The 17,787-nt window shown below is 38.6% G+C and overlaps 1 long non-coding RNA gene across 1 annotated transcript in view; it reads right to left on the reverse strand.

The window, feature by feature from the left end:
• The window catches only part of LOC134475786 (uncharacterized), a 31,782-nt gene extending 13,996 nt beyond the window's left edge, over window positions 1-17,786 (reverse strand). The window contains exon 1 of the long non-coding RNA XR_010047030.1: window positions 17,716-17,786. This is a non-coding gene — a long non-coding RNA (uncharacterized LOC134475786). The remainder of the gene's footprint in view (window positions 1-17,715) is intronic.
• Window position 17,787: the final 1 nt, after the last annotated feature.

Consider the following 17,787-nt stretch of genomic DNA (forward strand, 5'->3'; position numbering starts at 1 on the left):
TAGAAACCAACAAGCATCTCTAAATTGGAATTCAGAATTCCTGAAGGACAGAATTTAATTGGTCTGCGATGGATTGATGTCCATCTCTGGTTGGGTCAGCTGTGGCTAGCAGGTCGTAGTCAGACAATACAAGCCACTGAGCTGCTCTTGTGAGTGGTACACCTGGGCACCTGTGAGTGGTACACCTGGGCACCTGGGCACCTGTACTGTAGCAGGTGGCTTCTGAAATGGTCCCCAGGGGCCCCTGCATTCCTGTGTTCACACCTCTGTGCAGCACCTCTCTCCTTTAGTAAGACTGGACCTACCAACTTGCTTCTAGTGATGTCCAAGCAATGTCCAGATGATGTCCAAAGCAATAATGCCACTTCCAAGATTAGTCTACAAGATGGCGGCATCCATCTTACTTAGACTCTTTCTGGTTCTTCTCTGCTCTGACAAGGCAAGCTGCCTTGTGTGTCCTGTGGTGAGATCTGTGTGGCAAAGGGCTGAGGAAGGCCTCAGCTCAAGTTCAGACAAAGAACTAAATTCTGCAGACACTCACAGGAGAGAGGTTGGAAGTGAATCCCTGTCCAGCTGAGCTTCGAGACGACTGAAGCCCTGGTCGGCACCTTGGCTGTAGCCTTTAAAGGACTTGGGGGCAGAAGCGCCCTGCTAAGCTATGCTGGGATCATAACTCACAGAAACTGTGCTGCAACAAATATTGTTTTAAGCCACTTTCATTCCAGCATTCCTGAATCCCCATCCTTAGACCGTGGAATTTTGTAGTTAGCAGCAGCTCTGGATGACTAACAGGTGACTCAGGCTCAGAGAGGCCTAAGGGCAGAGCCCCTAGGTCCCAGCTGTGTGCTTTTGTGCAAGTTATAGTCTCTTCTGCAAAACAGAAATAACAGTAATAATGCAGCTGGTGGAAGACAAAATAAGGTCATATAACCCCAGTGCCTGCATTTAGTTTAGCTATATAAAGTTAATTAATGTACCAATTAACAAGGTGATCCAAGATTAACTAACATAAACAATATCAATAAAGTTTAGCTCTTGTGACTGAGCTTTCCCATCTCTGCTGGCCCTGTCCTCAGTCTCTTCTTCAAAGAAGTTTGGAGAGTTCTATGACCATTACAGCAATGTTATAGAAAGGGACATAAAATATCAAGAATCTCCTTAAAGTAAGTGACTATTTAGCTGCAAAACACAGAAAACTGTCTTCATCTTTCTCTTTTTACCTTTATATCCTGGAGAAGTCAAATGAAAACAGAACCAGGGTTCTCAGATTCAAAAAATCAAGGAAAATTGGGTTTATGGAATAGAAGTTGTTTTTGAAGTTTCCTTCCACAGAAAGGCATGCAGCAACCTCATGCAGCCAATTATTTTGTGCGTGGAAATGCCAGGGCACTATGCGGGTGGCCATCCATCACAGGGACGGGGCCTGGAGATGCAGCACACAGAGATAATCATTGACACTTCCAAAACCAAACAAAGCCCATGATGTCAAGGGTCTGATAGGATTTGCTTATTAATTCCAAGCACAGTGCTCAGTGGCTGTGTTTTTATTCCTCTCTGGGAGGTTATTTTCTCCCACTGGGAGCTGTAAACCTGAGTGGTAGTGGGAGATACTTGCAATGCAGACTCCCTACCCCCCCTCACCTCCATATTTCCCCCTCTCTATCCAAGGTCACTGCTCAAGCCAGGATTGCCTACCTACCATTGCTGTGCCTTAATTACATGCACTGGGAGTTCAGCCTACCTGCCCACTGAGCTGCTTCCTTCCAGAGCCTGGATGCCAGGTCGGGGACAGCTTCCAGAGCTCCCCGTGTTTACTCTCTAAAGGCATGCACAACCAAAGCCCTTGTGTGTCCAGGATGACACTACTCCTTGCTGAGAAAAAAAAATGAGATATAGTGTCCAGATACCTCTTGCACAAAATCCCAGACTCACTGAGCAAAGCCTGCCACATCTGTGAAGCTGGGATCATCTGAAGTCTGCTGGGGTCACCACACTTCATCTTATCCCACTCTGGTCTCTAAGGAGGCTAGGGGAAACTGCCAGTTTCCCATTTCCTTTCTCTTTCTTTCTTTTTTTCTTTCTCCATATATATATAAGATATATATATATAGAGAGAGAGAGAGAGAAGCACGTATTTTTTTTCACATGTTCCTTAACAACTATGACATTGAGGAATGCTGAGAAGGCAATTTCATCATTGTGAAAACATTATAGAATGCACTTACACAAACTAGACCAGCTATGACGTCACCAGGGAATATAATTTACATGCCTACAGTCATACATGTGATCCAGCATTATCTGAAAGTACTTTATATATTTGCTTCCACAATTGCCCTCCCCAATCTTCAGTGAAATAAAGGAGATAAAGAAATTACTGGTCACCAAACAAGAAAGAGGCTGTCCTCATTTTATAAACTGAAAAGAGGAAAACCAGAAGATTGTAATGTCATTTTTTTTATTTAAAGAGAAAAACAAAACTAAACAAAGCAAGACAGTAAAAGGCTAGAAGCAACACAGAATTTCAAGAGAAAAAACATACAGTATGAGTTCACCAGTTAATAGATCACACATTGTCATCTTACAAACAGCTGTCCAGATTACAAAATTAAAGCATACAAAGTGGAGATTAATACAGTGAGATTGCAGTCAGTTCTGTTCAATGATCCAAGAAAAACTCAGCAATATGGTTCTCTATCCTACACATTTAAATAAACTTGCAGTTATATTCTTTAGATCACTTTCCTTCCTCTCTTTTTTACACTAACAATTGCGCATTTTAGTTTCCATTACTTCCACAGCATTTTAACTTTTTGTTTGAAGAAGAAAAGAAAAAAGATTGAAAAAAAGGGCCAAAAAACAAGACAAGACAGACTAAAGAAAAACCCAATGTGACAAAGCAAAACAAAGTCATTTAGATCAGAAGGATGGACATTGCATAAAATGAAAAAAAAAAAAAAGAAAGAAAAAAAAAGGGGGATTACTAGGTGATCAATAATGGTTACCATTATGCCTCTTGTTATCCTAAAAAGAGTAGCCTATATCAGCTAGTATAAAAGAATTGAACAAAACTGTACATAAGACCAATAAAACCACATTGGAGAGCTTATAGGATTCCAAAGAAGATAATAGTCAAATAATAACGGGCATCATAGAATATCTGGTTGCCTTCCAAATGGTTGCCTATACCCTCAAACTTGATACTATTAAGTGAAACAGAATATAATAAAATCAGTCAGAACAAGATATGGAGAACACTACAGGGGTTCAAATCAGGTTAACAGGAAAACAAAAAAATTACTATAATCTATCGCACTATTTTTAATTTAGTTTTCCCTTAGTTAAAAGATACTAAGAAATAAATTAATTTTTTAAAAAAAGGTAAGAAAAAGGGCGGAGACTGAGATTAAAAAAAAAAAGAACGTATTAATATAACACCGGTCAGAATCCAAAAAATTAACCATCATTGTGTTTCACCCCAAGATAGCTTGACATTAATAGTAGTTACCATAGTGACTCTTTCCTTGAAATATTTGAGTCTAACTTTGTATACTATAGCATCAAATTTATCAAGACAGTGTGAGACCATTCAAGAGAATGAAATTATTGCAGGGTATTTAGAACCAGCTAGCAGAAACCAAACATCAATTTCTATATTATCTCTTTGTCTATAAAAAACTTGCTTATACTATTGCATACATTAAGATATAATAAGGTACCACATGTTAGAACCAATGGAAACAAATGAACAACTTGATGGCGCTGCAAAACAGGATGATATTAAATCAGCGCTAGCTTAATAGCTATTATTCTCTTATTCTCTTCAAAATAGTTATTTGTAGTATCACAGACAATAAAATAAAACCACCCAAATTAAAACCATTCCAAGTAATGAGTGAAAACATTATATGGCTTCAAACCAGTGTGACTGGGAATCATGATTACCACGTACTTTCATGTATTCTTATCGTTTCTTACACTAGGGAAACTATTCGGTATTTATACAGGTGAGTTTGATTTATTTCACTTATAAGTATGGTCTCAAGCTGCGTCCATTTATTTATAAATGTCTCAATGTGATCATTCTTTATAGCTGTAATGTGATTTATAGCAGCTTTTTTTATCACCTTTTCCCCCAGAAGTGATAGAAGGAAAAGAAGCCAGTCACAAACCTTGAGAATTCTTACCAATAGTCCTGAATTTGCATGGAAGAGGACAAAACTGACAATGCAGAATTTAGTGAAAAATCAAGAAAATCTCTCCAATAACATAGGTCCTATGGATTTCAATGTCATAGTTGAGCCAGGAAAATCTGCTATTCGTCACCATTCATCAGGATCCCATGCTGATTCTTGGGACTGATTTGATGCCCGAGGAACTCCTCTTCTGACCCTCCCATCATCCCAGAAAAGGGGACATTAGCAATCCATTAGAAGACAGAGCCTTTTACCAAGACTTTGGGGAGTTTTCTAGGGTCAGTTCAAGTTTATAGTCTTCAAACTATATATATATTATTTTTTCCTTAAAGGGCAGAATGTAACTCCCAGACCTCAAAATGTATCCGGAAGGGAATAAAAGTCCTCAGTATGGCTAGAAAGGTGCAAGTAAGAATTCATCTTTTTTTCCAAAGCAAAAAGAACCGGGCAGAGCGGTCCAGTTGAAGCATTAGTGTGATGAAGAAAAGCAGCATGATAACTAGGCTAGTCCCTTAGGAGAACAGAATGAAGAACGTAAGTGAACATAGAGGTATAAAAGAAATGAAAGAGTACATGAAAAAATAATCCAAGGACTCCAGGAAGAGTTTCCTTCAATCGCTTCAAGCTATAGAGGGAATTCCTAAGAGCTTGAATTCAGTACGTTAGGAACCAAAAGCAAAACAAAACACTAAAGTGATGAAATTCAACACACTAACAGATAAATACAGAGGTCGAGGAAAGAAGGACTACTGCAGCACCCATCCAGAGCTGATCATGGAACAACTCGTACAAACTTACGCGGCAAAGGCTGCATAAATATCCTTTGAGAATAAGGACAATGTGTTGCATTTAAATTTTTTTATTAACATGCATTAGTTGTGCATATTAATGGGCTTCAGTCTGACACTTCAATACATGTATCACACATTGCATTCGTCAAATCCCCTTTTTTGTTTTTGGTACCAGAGATTGAACTCACAACCTCACACTTGTTGGGTAGCACAGATCCCCAGCCCCCAAAAGTTTTGAAATTATGGTCAAAAAGGCATAAATAAAGAATCTGTAGTAAAAGGACTAAAAGTAAATCAAATTAAATCTAATAGGAACAAGATTTGGACCTGCACAAAATGGAGCAGGCATTGTCGTTTTGCTTCAGTTCTACACGGTTGACATGCGAGAGGCTGAGGGGGAAGAGGTACGGGCAACGGGAATATTACGTCAGTTCAATTCGAGATGTTCATGCAGCATCTCCTATGATTTGAATGTGGTTTGTCTCCACCAAAAGTCATACTGAGCCTCAACCCTTCTGTGCAGTGCTGGGAGGCGGGGAGTAGTGGGGGGCATTTGGATCATGAGAGTGGAGCGCTCATGAATGGATTAGAGTCTTTCTTGCATGAAAGATTTCTTTGTCTCACATGGGATCCTGTTAGTTACTGCAAGAAGGGGTTGTTATAAAGTAAAGACGACCCTCATACTCTTTGTGCCACATGCTCCTGCTTACCCATCTGCTTTCCACCATGAGCCAAAGGAATACAAAGCCCTCAACAGAAGCCAAGCCAGCACCAGTATCATGTTCTCAGACTTCCCAGCTCCAGAATCATAACCCAAATTAAACTTTTGTTCTTTGAAAATTAGCTAGTCTCAGGTATTCTGCTATAGTAGTGCAAAATGTACCAAGACAGCACCCTAGTGAAGATCTTAAGTAGGCAATTGGGTATAAGAGACTAGAAGTTAAAAAATAGGTATGAGATGAAGGTGTATATTTAGGGGTCATCACTGTATAGACGACACCCAGCTTTGATACTGGGTGAGATCACCTATGGAGTGCAGAGGATATAGCTAAGGAATGAGCCCTTGTTTATCTCAAGAGTAAGCAAGCATGAAGAAAAAGAATGAGTTAAAGTTAGTGAGGAAGGAGAAAAACCAGCAGAAGGTGGTATTTGAGAATCCAGTGAAGAGCTAATATCTAGAAGGAATAAGAGATCTAATGTGTCAGATACTGTATGGTTAAAAGATCCTGATGATCTTCCCTGCCTTTAGTAATGAAGAAATCATGCATGACTTTGAAAAGTGCTCTTTCAGTATAGTTGCAATTAGAAGCCTGATTGGAGGATGTTCACAAGAGATAATTGAACAGGAATTTCAAGAGCTAGGGCAGACTGTTTACAGGAAGCTTTATTGCAAACAGGTACCGAAATGGGGTGGAAACTTGCTGGAGTTAATATAATTTCTCTTTAAAGATGGGACTGCATATGATGAGTAAGGAGAAGAAGGTTAATTTCTGTCCAGCTAGCTGGCTTTAACCTCAGTAGTAAGCTCTGGGTTGGAAAAGTAAACTTGGGCAGATTGCCAAGAGAGCAGACGAGATATCCCAGGAGAGTAGAATAGTACAAAACTCTGAGGATGCCAATACTTTAATAAGTAGGTAGAGGTATTGGAACCTAAGGAAGAATGACTCTCAGAGGAAAACCAGGTCACACTGTCGCCAAAGCTGCAGGAAGAGAATGTTTCAAGGAGAATGATCAGAGGGTTAGATAGTGCCAGAAATTCAGTAAAGAAAACAGCAAAGACTTCTAAGTGGCGTGTAGCAACAAGGAGGTTATTTGAGACCTTCAGTTAGACAGTTTCAGGGATACAGTGCAGCAGGGGGAGAGAGAGAGAGAGAGAGAGAGAGAGAGAGAGAGAGAGAGAGAGAGAGAGAGAGAGAGAGAGAGAGAGAATACAACAATGGGTGATAGTTGATAGATAAAATTCCCTACAAGGTTGGAAAATTGAAGACCAGAAAGGACCAGGACAGAAGGAGGGAATAATCTTAGACCTACTTCATTTTGGTAGGAAGAACAGGAGAATGAACAGGGATGCAGATAAGTTAGGGTGCACGGCAGAGTTCAGAATTCTTTTGGTGGCTTCTGTTTCCTTTGTGCAGTAGAAAGTGAGGAAGTGAGGAATGGGCCAGGAATATGAGCAGAGTGGAAGAGGTTTGAAATATTCCTTGTGAAGAAAAAAGAGACTAGTCCTTTGGAGCCTTGGAAAGAGCTAAGGGGAATGAAAAGGTATTTGTTTTACTTTCTCCTCCCTCCATTGCACCCAGTAAATGGACCTCATTTTTAAACATTAAGGGTGTTCAAAATGAGTGATCAAGGAGAATGTGAGTAAACTGGACTCGATTCCTCTATGTCTTTTAAGAACTATTGTCAATAAATTTCTTATTCTTTCTCATCTCACTGTAGAAGCCAATTCTTTTGTGAGCCTTCCTCAATTCCTTGGTTTGGTACTACGAAGAGATTATGAATTTAACTCCAACAGAGACTTTTGGAAAGAATGGAATTAGGATCCTGGGATTTGGGGGTTGAGGCACACAGGAGGTCCAGTGGAGAAACCAGCCATGTAAGAGTGTCTGTTTACCATCTTCTACATCAAAACCCACACACTGTGGCCCACTGGCCAAATCTGCTGCCTACTTTTGTAATCTTGTTTTACTATAATATAGTTACGTTCCTTTGTTTCCGCATTATCTATACTTTCTTTGCAGTAACATCAGATTTGACTGACCTGCAAAAAACTGAAAATATTTACTATCTGACCTGTGTTTGTTGTCTTTTATTACAGTAATATAATGCCTAAGTGCGGTACTTATAAAGAAAAATGTATAATAGTTTTGGAAGCTGACAATCTAAACCACACAGCACTGGCTTTGGCCAGGGGTCTTCCTGCTGTCAGAGCATCACAGTGAAACAGCATGCAAGAGGGAGATCACCTGGCAAAGGAAGAAACCGGCAGGACTGGGAGATAGAGCTGTTTGTCATAAGCAATTTAGAAGTTTAACAAAGAGCCTCAGCAGGGAGCCAGAGTTCTTTGTAAATATCCTCCTCCTTCTGGGCAAGAGAAGGGCAAAGAGATTTTGTAAGTGCTACAAGGGCCCTGGAGGGAGTGGCTGTGTACAATATAAAGGAGTGAAAGAGGCCTCACCGGCCTCCCCTTTTGCTCTGGCCACTTTTGCTCCCTGCTGCCTTGAAGTGCTGCCCTAGTGCTGTGCCATCCTGCCTTGGAGCCAGCTGATTATGGACTGAAACCTCCACAAACAGCGAGATAAATAAACCTGTCCTTCCTACATGTTGTGTGTCGGGTATTTTGTTCCAGCAATGAGAGAAAAGTAACCAAAACAGGAATTAATTCAAGGTCCCATGAGAACTACCTTAGACCTTTCTTCAGGCGCTTCCCCAGTGACCTAACAACCTCCCACTGGGCTTCACTTCTTAAAGGTCTCACCATCTCTGCTATGACCATATCAAGGCCAAAGATTCCCACATGAACCCCAGCAGGACAAACCACAGCCAATCCAAGAGAAAATGTTTGTCCATCTCTGTTCTAGAGGAAAGATAGGGACATTTTGAACAAAGGATACCCTTGTGAAAAATCCCAACTTCTGAGTATGTTTCTTTTTCTGCAAAATAAGGACACCGTTCATTAAGTCATTCTTTCAGTTAGCAAACATTTATTGATTGCTTACTATATGCCAGAATCAGAGTGTGCAGAGATCAATAAGACCTAACCTTGTCCTTTCAAAGCCCACAGTCTAATAGCAGAGACAGACAGGTAAACAAATAGAATGCTTAGAGACGAATGCTGTGTGTGCATAGGGGGCCTGAAGGGGAGGGTGGCACCTAGCTGAATGCAACTGAGAAGGACTCATCAGTGGGCTGGGGAAGAAATCAGTCAGTGACTGTTGTGGCAGGAGTGTGGACCAAAGCTCATGGGAAGGGGATGGTTTTGGAAAGTATCAAGATAGAAGGGATAAGCGAAGGGTGATGGAAAACCAATGAGAGAGGCAGAAGGAGAATCAGGGCATCACCCCCAACACCCTGCCCTCGCCCCTCTCTAGCCTACCATTACCCTTCCACTGTGTCCAGACATGGATCCACAATCTGTATCAACAGAGTACTATGGGCAGCCACCATCCATCAGCTGGAATTGGCCCCAAGATAAAACCCATTTGTTATCCTCTCTGTCTTAATGTACACATAGTCCCAGCAATTTGTTAACTAAAAAGCATCCTCCAAATGGATCATGGTATTACTATCAATCATTACTAAGATGATACGAAATAACATCAACCCAGATGATTGGGTGATTCATCCCAGATGTTCCAGAATGTGAAATATATTTTGGTAATGTGAATGTAATATAAATGTATAAGCTATTTTTAGTAGATTCACTCTACTGTTTTCCAGTTGAATCTGAGATGCATGATCATTCTGAAAAATCATGGTACGTATGAGTTGGCTGAACAAATAAAGGATTTCTAAAACATATGGAATTTGGATGGATTAAGGAAGGGAGTAGTAGTATCTTTTGTAAGCTTAAAAAAATTGAGAAATATTTCAAGAATTCAGTAGAGAGAAAAATGTAACACCCATGTAGCTGCTACCTAGACTTAAAAAGGGCTAACATTTTGCCATTGTTCCAAGTTAGTAACAAAGAATAGAAGTATTACAGATCCCCTAGTGTCCATTGGTACCTCTTTCTCATCCCTGACTACCTTGACCTTGCCACGGGTTCCACACTAGAGGCGGGCATGTATCTGCCTCACCCATGTTTTGTGTTTTTTCTATGCTGTATCAATAGACACTAAACAGAACTATTTATGTGTTTTAAAACATTACATAAATGTTGAGGAAATGTAAAACTGCCCAGCAACTTGCCTTTACCTTTTGCACTCTGTTTTTGAAACCCTGCCATGGAGATGCATGTGCTCATTCATCTTGCAGCCTGTGTATTTCTACTCTTTGAAACCAGCCCAAATTGTTGAAGATAGTGAGCAGATACATCTGACAGATTCTCAGCAGCAGATGTGAAATCATTTGGCCTCAATTGTCTTTTCCCTCTCTTGCCTTCTCTTTCAACTCCTTTCTCTTTCCTTTTTGTTCTCTTTAGGATTTTAAATATAAAAAGAAACAGCACCCCCTCCATAAAAAATCGAGACTTTTTCAGAAGCAGCTAACATTTATCAGATACCAGATAGGTGCAGGAATCTGTGCTAAGCCCTTTTCTTTCATCCAGTGATGCTCAGTGAGACCCTATATAGGTCTTCTTGGCCAAGGCCACATAGTTAGTGTGTGGAGAGCTTGATCCAGGCACTCAGATACCAGAGCTGATGTACTTCAACATTAACACTGAGAAGCCAAATTGATCCCAAAGGCCATGGTGTGAAGTGAGTGAGTTAAGAGTTCTCAGGGCTAATGCTTTAACAATTTGGGTATTGACTTCACTTAGGAAATATGGGTCATAATGATTGCACATCATAAATAATGATAAAATACTTATTTGAAACTTCTTAAAAGTTGAGCGTTATTTCTTTTTTTAAATATGAATTCCAGCCATCCATCGATTTCTAACTCCCTCCTAAATATTTCCCTTTCACTATTCCATTATTGTCCCTAGCGTAAGAAGCAAAATTAATTATTTCTTTCTCTCCCGGCCATTTCCTACTGCAGTGGATCTGGTGCCAAAGCCTCACTTCTATGGTCCTCTGTGCTCTGGTTCCTTACTGCCTACTATGGATTAAATTTTGTTTCCCCAACCCCCAAATTCATACATTGAGACATTAACTCATCATGTGATGGTATTTGGAGATGGCTCTTTGGAATGTAATTAGCTTAGACTCAGGATGGTGGGGTCCTCATGACGGCATCAGTGCCCTTGTAAGAAGATACCAGAGAGCTTGCTTTCCTTTTCTGACATATGAGGACACAGCAAGAAGTTGATTATTTGCAAGTCAGACAGCTCAGATCTCAGACTTCTTAGCCTCAGGGACTGTGAGAAATGAATTTCTGTCGTGGGAGCCACATGGTATTTTGTTACAGCACCTTAGCTGACCAAAATACTACCTGTGTAGCACTTTGATATTGTTAACTGTTTATCCTGTTGTGGAATCTACATTACCCTTCCTCTTGACTTTTAACCTAAGTTATTTCCTGAGCGAGGATGGTATTTCCTCTCTTCAGATAACATTAATATTTAAGGCCAAAAAAATCACTTCACCCCCTTGTTTAAGACACACTCTTGCTACTAATTTAATCCTCTTTGAACACCTACAACAATGTGTAGCACAAACTATAGCATTTAGTTGCATAATGTTACTACTTTTTAATATCCAATGCATGCAATGATATCTTACTCTTCAAAAATAGCTGCAAAATCTGTATTTAAGAGTTGATACTAAGTATACTCACCTAACTCCACATCTTGTATTCTATTGCATGACCCACTGTTCCCCAACATGGGAAGAAAAAAGCTCCCGAGCCCATCTCATGATAACATACACTCTCTTAACCTTCTACAGTTTTTAAAGTCGTTTTGGTCATTTTTACAAGGAAGAAAATAAAGGACTGTGTATTAGTCTACTCAGGCTCAGTAACAGACTGGGTGGCTCAAATAGCAACATTGCATTTTCTCACAGCTCTGCAGGCTGGCAGTCCAAGATCAGGGTGCTGGCAGGGTGGGTTTCTGGGGAGGCCCCTTTTGGTGGCTTGTGGAGAGCCACCTTCTCACTGTCCTCAGATGGCCTGTCTTCTGTGTGTACCTTTCATCTTTTTATAAGAACATTTGTTCTACCAGACTAGAGTTCCAAGATTACAGCCTCATTTAACCATAATTGCTTTACAAAAGCCTTGTCTCCAAATACAGTCATACTGAGAAGGCTTCAGCATACACATTTTAAGGCGTCACAGTGCAGTCTACAGCAAGTTTATTTTAATTAAAATACATTTTAGGTGAACATATTATTAATAATTATAAATCTTTTTTTTTTGTCTTTTTCCTTTTTTTATTGGTACCGGGGTTCGAACTCACGACTGCCTGCCTGCAAGGCAGGTGCTTATGCCGCTGAGCTAAATCCCCAGTCCCCTATAATTATAAATCTTAAGGTTAATTCAAAATATAATTTTCATGATATTTATGACATATAAAATATACTTAAGCTTTTCCCTATGCATGCTGGTTAACTTTAGGTATGTGAGAAAAAACATGAATTACTGAGAAATAAATTTTAAGGACGATTTCTCATATTCCTCTCTTTTCCTTTTATTCCGTTCCAGCTATAAGCCCATTGGTTGGTGCCACCCATGCCCACACCCAGTATCCACAATTAGAACTCTGCTGACCAGTCAGTGGACTAATTTAGTACACATCATTAATCCTAGTATCACACACCTGTGACTCAGCCACCTCCTAAAAGGTCCTCCTATGTGTACATGAGATTTGGGTGGGTAGGAGGACATCTAGGTACAACCCATAACAGAATCTGAGGATGTAAGTAAAGATTCAGAAAGTTAATTAACGATACCCACAGAAGCAGTTAAACTTCTCTGGCTTTGACAGAGAAATAGAATCAAAATAAAAGCTGGCAGCCAGTTACTTTAATTTTTGTATACTACTTAACAGTTTCGTTGTCATGCCAATTGAGCATAAGGAATTATAGCTAGCTTCCAGACACTGTATATGTATTGTTAAAATATGTCTACTTAAATATATATTTAAGAGTTGACACTAAATACTTTTACCAAACTTGCAAATTTTATCCAAAGTTGCAAATCCGTTAGCGTAAGGCTGAGTTATTTTCTTTTGGTTCTTAAAAGTGTTAGATGCTAATTTAATTATGCATAATATCTCATCGTCTCCAAAACTTTGCAACATACCCTCCTTCTATGACAAAGTAAAATTCTCTTTTTAAAATTATCAGCCTACTAACATATTTGTGACCATGAATATGACAAATAAAGATATCTTTAAATTACTGGATGCATTTTATAGGAATTCTCCATATAATTGATTGGCCTTTCAGTCAAGGAGACATAAATCCAAGTCCTGATTCTGCTACCTGTCAGTTGCAGAACCTTCAGCAAATTCTTTAATTAGTTTGATCCTTAATTTTTGTTTATAAAATGGAGATGATAAATGTACCCCTCTCATAGAATTAAGTAGATTAAAAAGTTAGCAAAATATTACAGTTCTTAGCATATACTTTATACACAATTTTAATTAATGTTATAATTTTTGCCAGGGTTGATTTGGTAAAAGCTCTGCTGTTTGGTTCCTAATAATATTTATAAACACAAAGAACACAGTGATTTTGTTTAAGAAATCACAGGGCTAGGGATTTAGCTCATAAGGGCCTACCTGGCAAGTGAAGGTCACAAGTTCAATCCCCAGTACCAAAAAAAAAAAAAAAAGAAAGAAATTATATATTCTTTATCTATTCCTTAGTCCCCAAAAGATCAATACTCATATAATTACATTTTTATAAAGAATAACCTTTAGAAAGCAATTTATTCCTTCTAATGACCAAAATGAAAAAGATTTATAATATAAGAAGTTGACAAGAATGTGCAACAACCAGAATTCTAATGACTTGTGGACTGCAAAACAATGCATCAGTTTTGTTCTTGATTTTATCTATTTAATTGGTACATATTTGCTCAACAGAATTATATTAATTTGGAGAAATTAGTACCTATATACCATATTTTCATAATTTTTATATTATTATTCCTCCTCTCTTTCATCTTCATGAAATCTATCTCCCTGTTTTCTATCTTCTTTTTTTTAAGAACTCCTTTAGTTTCATTGTGAGTTTCTCATGTAAGAGAAACCATGCAATAACCTGTCTGACTTACTTCACATAACATTATGTTCTTAAATTCTATCCCTTCTACAAATGACATGAATTTATTCTTCTTTGTAGTCAAACAATACTCACTTGTATAAGTACACCACATTGTCTTTATCCATTCATTTGTTGTTGGGCATCTAAGCTGCTCCCATAGTTTGGCAGTTGTGAATTATGCTGCTATAAACGTAAGTGTGCATATATTTCTATAGTATGATATCTTTAACTCTTTCAGGAAAATAGTCAGGAGAGCTGGATCAAACAGAATCTCTATTTTCAGTTTTTGGAGGAATCTCCACGCTGTTTTCCACAGTGGTTGTACTAGTTTGCATTCCCACCAACAATGTAGAAGGGCTTTCTTTCCCTACATCCTCACAGCATTTATTGTTTCTTGTGTTCTTGATGAGCCATTCTAACCGGTGTAAAACAGAATCTCAGTGTTGTTTTGATTTACATTTCCCTAGTGGCTAAAGATGTTAAAAATATATTCATGTACTTACTGGCCATTTGTCCTTCTTTTGAGAAGTATCTGTTCATTTCATTTGCTCATTTTTTAAATTGTCATTTTGTGGAATCTAATTTTTTTAGTTCTTTATTCTAGGTACTAGACCTCTCTCAAAGAGTAAATGGCAATTTCTTTTCTGTTTTGTCTCTTTCTTCTGTTGTTTTCTTTAGTCCTCATGACAAACAAATAAAAAAACAAATGGCCCAATCCAAAATACAGGTTCTTAATTTAATATAATCTTGCTTGTTTATTCTTGATGTTATTTCTTGTACTGGTGCCCGTGTTTTTAAGTGTTTTCCTATTTTATCTTCCAGCAGTCTCAGTATTTCAGTTTTATATCTAGGTTTTTGATTCATTTTGATTTTATTTTAGTACAGGGTGAGAGACATGGATCTAGTTTGATGCTTTGACATGTAGATAGCCACTTTTCACAGTATCACCATGCATAAACTTTAGAAAAAGAAGATTTTGTAAAGTTATACATCCAGGCCGGGTTGGTGGCACATGCCTGTGATCCCAGCACTTGAGAGATTGAGGCAAGAGGATCTTGAATTTGAGCACAGTGGAGTACACAGTTTGGAGTACACAGTGAGTTGGAGGCTAGCCTTAGCTAAATAGAGAGATTCTATCTTAAAACATTGAAAAAAATTACATATCCGTCTGCCTTAGTAATTCTCAGTGTCGACAGCACTGAGGTTAAGAAATTCTGATCTATCCAACAACTCAGCCCCTACACAACTATGCCATTTATTCAAAAGTAACAAGAACATAGGTTTATAAAAACGTCTCATGCTAGCTAGCCTGCCCCAGTGGGTTTATTGATAATATCTCCAAACTAAAAACAATTAGCAATAAAGGAACAAACTTCATGCACATAAAACAACATGGATTAATATATCTTTAAAATTACACCAAAGGGAAAGGGGCTGGAAACAGAAATAAATATGCTGTAATTATTGAATTTATATGAAATTCCAGAAAAGGCAGAACTAAATTATGGCAATAAACAGTAGTTCAGTGGTTGCTTCTTGAAGGTGGGAGATTGATTGGAAAGCTAGAATATTCAATAATTGTATGCTAAGTGACTGAAAAGAACATTTATGATTCAAGCATTTTACCAGAAGGATGGGATGAAGGAAGGAAGGATAGGAAGAAGAAAAGAAGGGATGGTGAGCACACAGGCAATCAACTGGTCAGTATGTAAGGTCATTTTCTTTCAAACAACTGTCCACTGTTTCACAGTCTCCAACATTTATGCTTTCAGCCTTTCCCATCTTAACCATTCTAGTGGGAGGGTAATATATTTTGTGATTTGTTTGCATTCCTTCCAAGATTAATGAAATTGATCATATTATTTATGTTTATTGGCCCCTTGGACATTATTTTTTTGAAGTGTCTGCCCAGTTTTTGTTGGGATATCTCATTTATTTGTGGGAGTTACACATTCTAAAACACAGAATTGAGAATGCACAGTTAACACAACTTGGAATTAATGCAGTTCTTCTTTGTGTTAAATTGAACAGGCAACAACTACTGGTGAGATTTTGTAGGTGTATGTATATAAAATATACATATTTATACTTATACATATACGCTTAAACATATAATATACATAATATACAAATATACTTATGTATATAAAGTATACATATATATGTAAAATATGTCTCACATTCCCTCTTCACTCTCGATGGTGTGTTGTTTTTTTTTTTAATCGGTACCAGGGATTGAACTCACGACTGCGCGCTTGCAAAGCAGGCGCTTATGCCTATGCGGCTGAGCTAAATTTCCAGCCCCTTCGATGGTGTGCTTTGATGAACACTCTTTAGTCCAATTATTCACTTTTCATTTATAGTTAATGCTGTGTCCAGTTATTAAATTTTAGCCAACTTCAAAATTACAAAGATGTTTTCTTATGATTATTGAGTTTTAAACTATAGAATGGCATCCAAATGAAGTGCATTTTTGTTAACCATGTGAAGAACGCTTAAGGGTTTTTTTTTTCAACATCCAAATGACCTAGCACCATTTTTTTTGGAAAGATAATCTTTTTTCCACTGAAGCATGTCCTGGAACATTTGAACAAATAACTTATACCTAAAATATATTTACATAAGTGGTTCAAACCCTACCCCCAATTCTGTATTGTTATGTGACAGTTGGCAGACAAGCCTGTTAATGGCTTCATATAACTTTGCTTTATGCATCATAAATAACTTATTCTTATTATTCTTATTCTTTTATTCTTGTTATTAAAGTGCTGAAATGAGCCTTCTGTCCAAAGTAAGAGTCATTTATTTACGGGTAAATTGCCAGGCTTGGAAATTTCTGAGCTAACATGTATTCCTATTTTAAATTTTGCCTTTGCAGATTTATACTGTTTTTTACTGTCTTAGGTCCATTTCTTGTTTCTGGGACAAAATACCTGACACCCACAATTTAAATGAAGAGAGGTTATTTTGGCTCAGTTTTAAAAGGTTTCAGTCCAAGGTCAGCCAGCTTCAAGCCAGGATAACATGGCAGCAGGGCATTGCAGAGGTGAAACAACTCATGGCATGGCAGATAGGAAGAAAAAGAGATGGAAGGAAAGGGGAGGGAAGGGAGAGAACAGAATCTCAAGGGTGAAGGGAGTGAGATGTCCTTCCAGGCCAAGGACCAAGTGACCCACGGCCTCCAACCAAGCTTCACCTCTCAAATCACATTTAGCTATAAATTCATGTCCACTGATCAGCATCACATCCCCATGATCTAATTAGCACCCCCCCAAACCCATGAGAACACATGAGACTTGGGAGGAAACATCCAGGTAAAAAACCGTAACATTCCCACTCAGAGATATGAACCGGTTTCCTCACAGTCTGGCCATCAGAGGCCATTTTCAATGTTTTTAATCCAAGCAAAATGAAACATTCCCAATTTTTTTTAAACAATAGGTAAAATAACCTTGTATGTATCTTTATTGGCTATTTGGGTTTTTTTTTTTTTTTTTTTTTGGACTGTCTATTCGAATCATTTTTCTTTTGCGGTTGGTCTTTATATATGATTCAGATAGATATATCTGCCTACTTATAATAACAATGTAAAATATAATCTCGCTATTTCCATAGTTTGGCTTTTAAAAACGTGTTTTGAGCTTCAGTTTCAATCCAGTCTGTGCTAGGAACTAATATCCGCCCAACGGTAGAAAGAAAATTTCGTTCTAGAGCCAGAGGGGCGCAGCCAGCACATTCCGAGCAAGTCAGCTCCACCCCTCCCACCACCCCAACCGCTCTGCTAACTACTCCCGCAGAGCTTCCGTTGCCATAGCACCCCGGCGGCGGGAGGCTGGCGTTTCACAGTTCGAGTACCTGGTGGAAAAACAAACCCAGGAAACCGAAAGCTCCACGTTTCAAGAGTCGCTGGAGAGCGTGACGTCAGCG

The sequence above is a fragment of the Cavia porcellus genome, unplaced genomic scaffold (assembly GCF_034190915.1).
Source record: "Cavia porcellus strain 051 isolate PalLab524CR breed Dunkin Hartley unplaced genomic scaffold, mCavPor4.1 scaffold_4, whole genome shotgun sequence".
Lineage (NCBI taxonomy): Eukaryota > Metazoa > Chordata > Mammalia > Rodentia > Caviidae > Cavia > Cavia porcellus.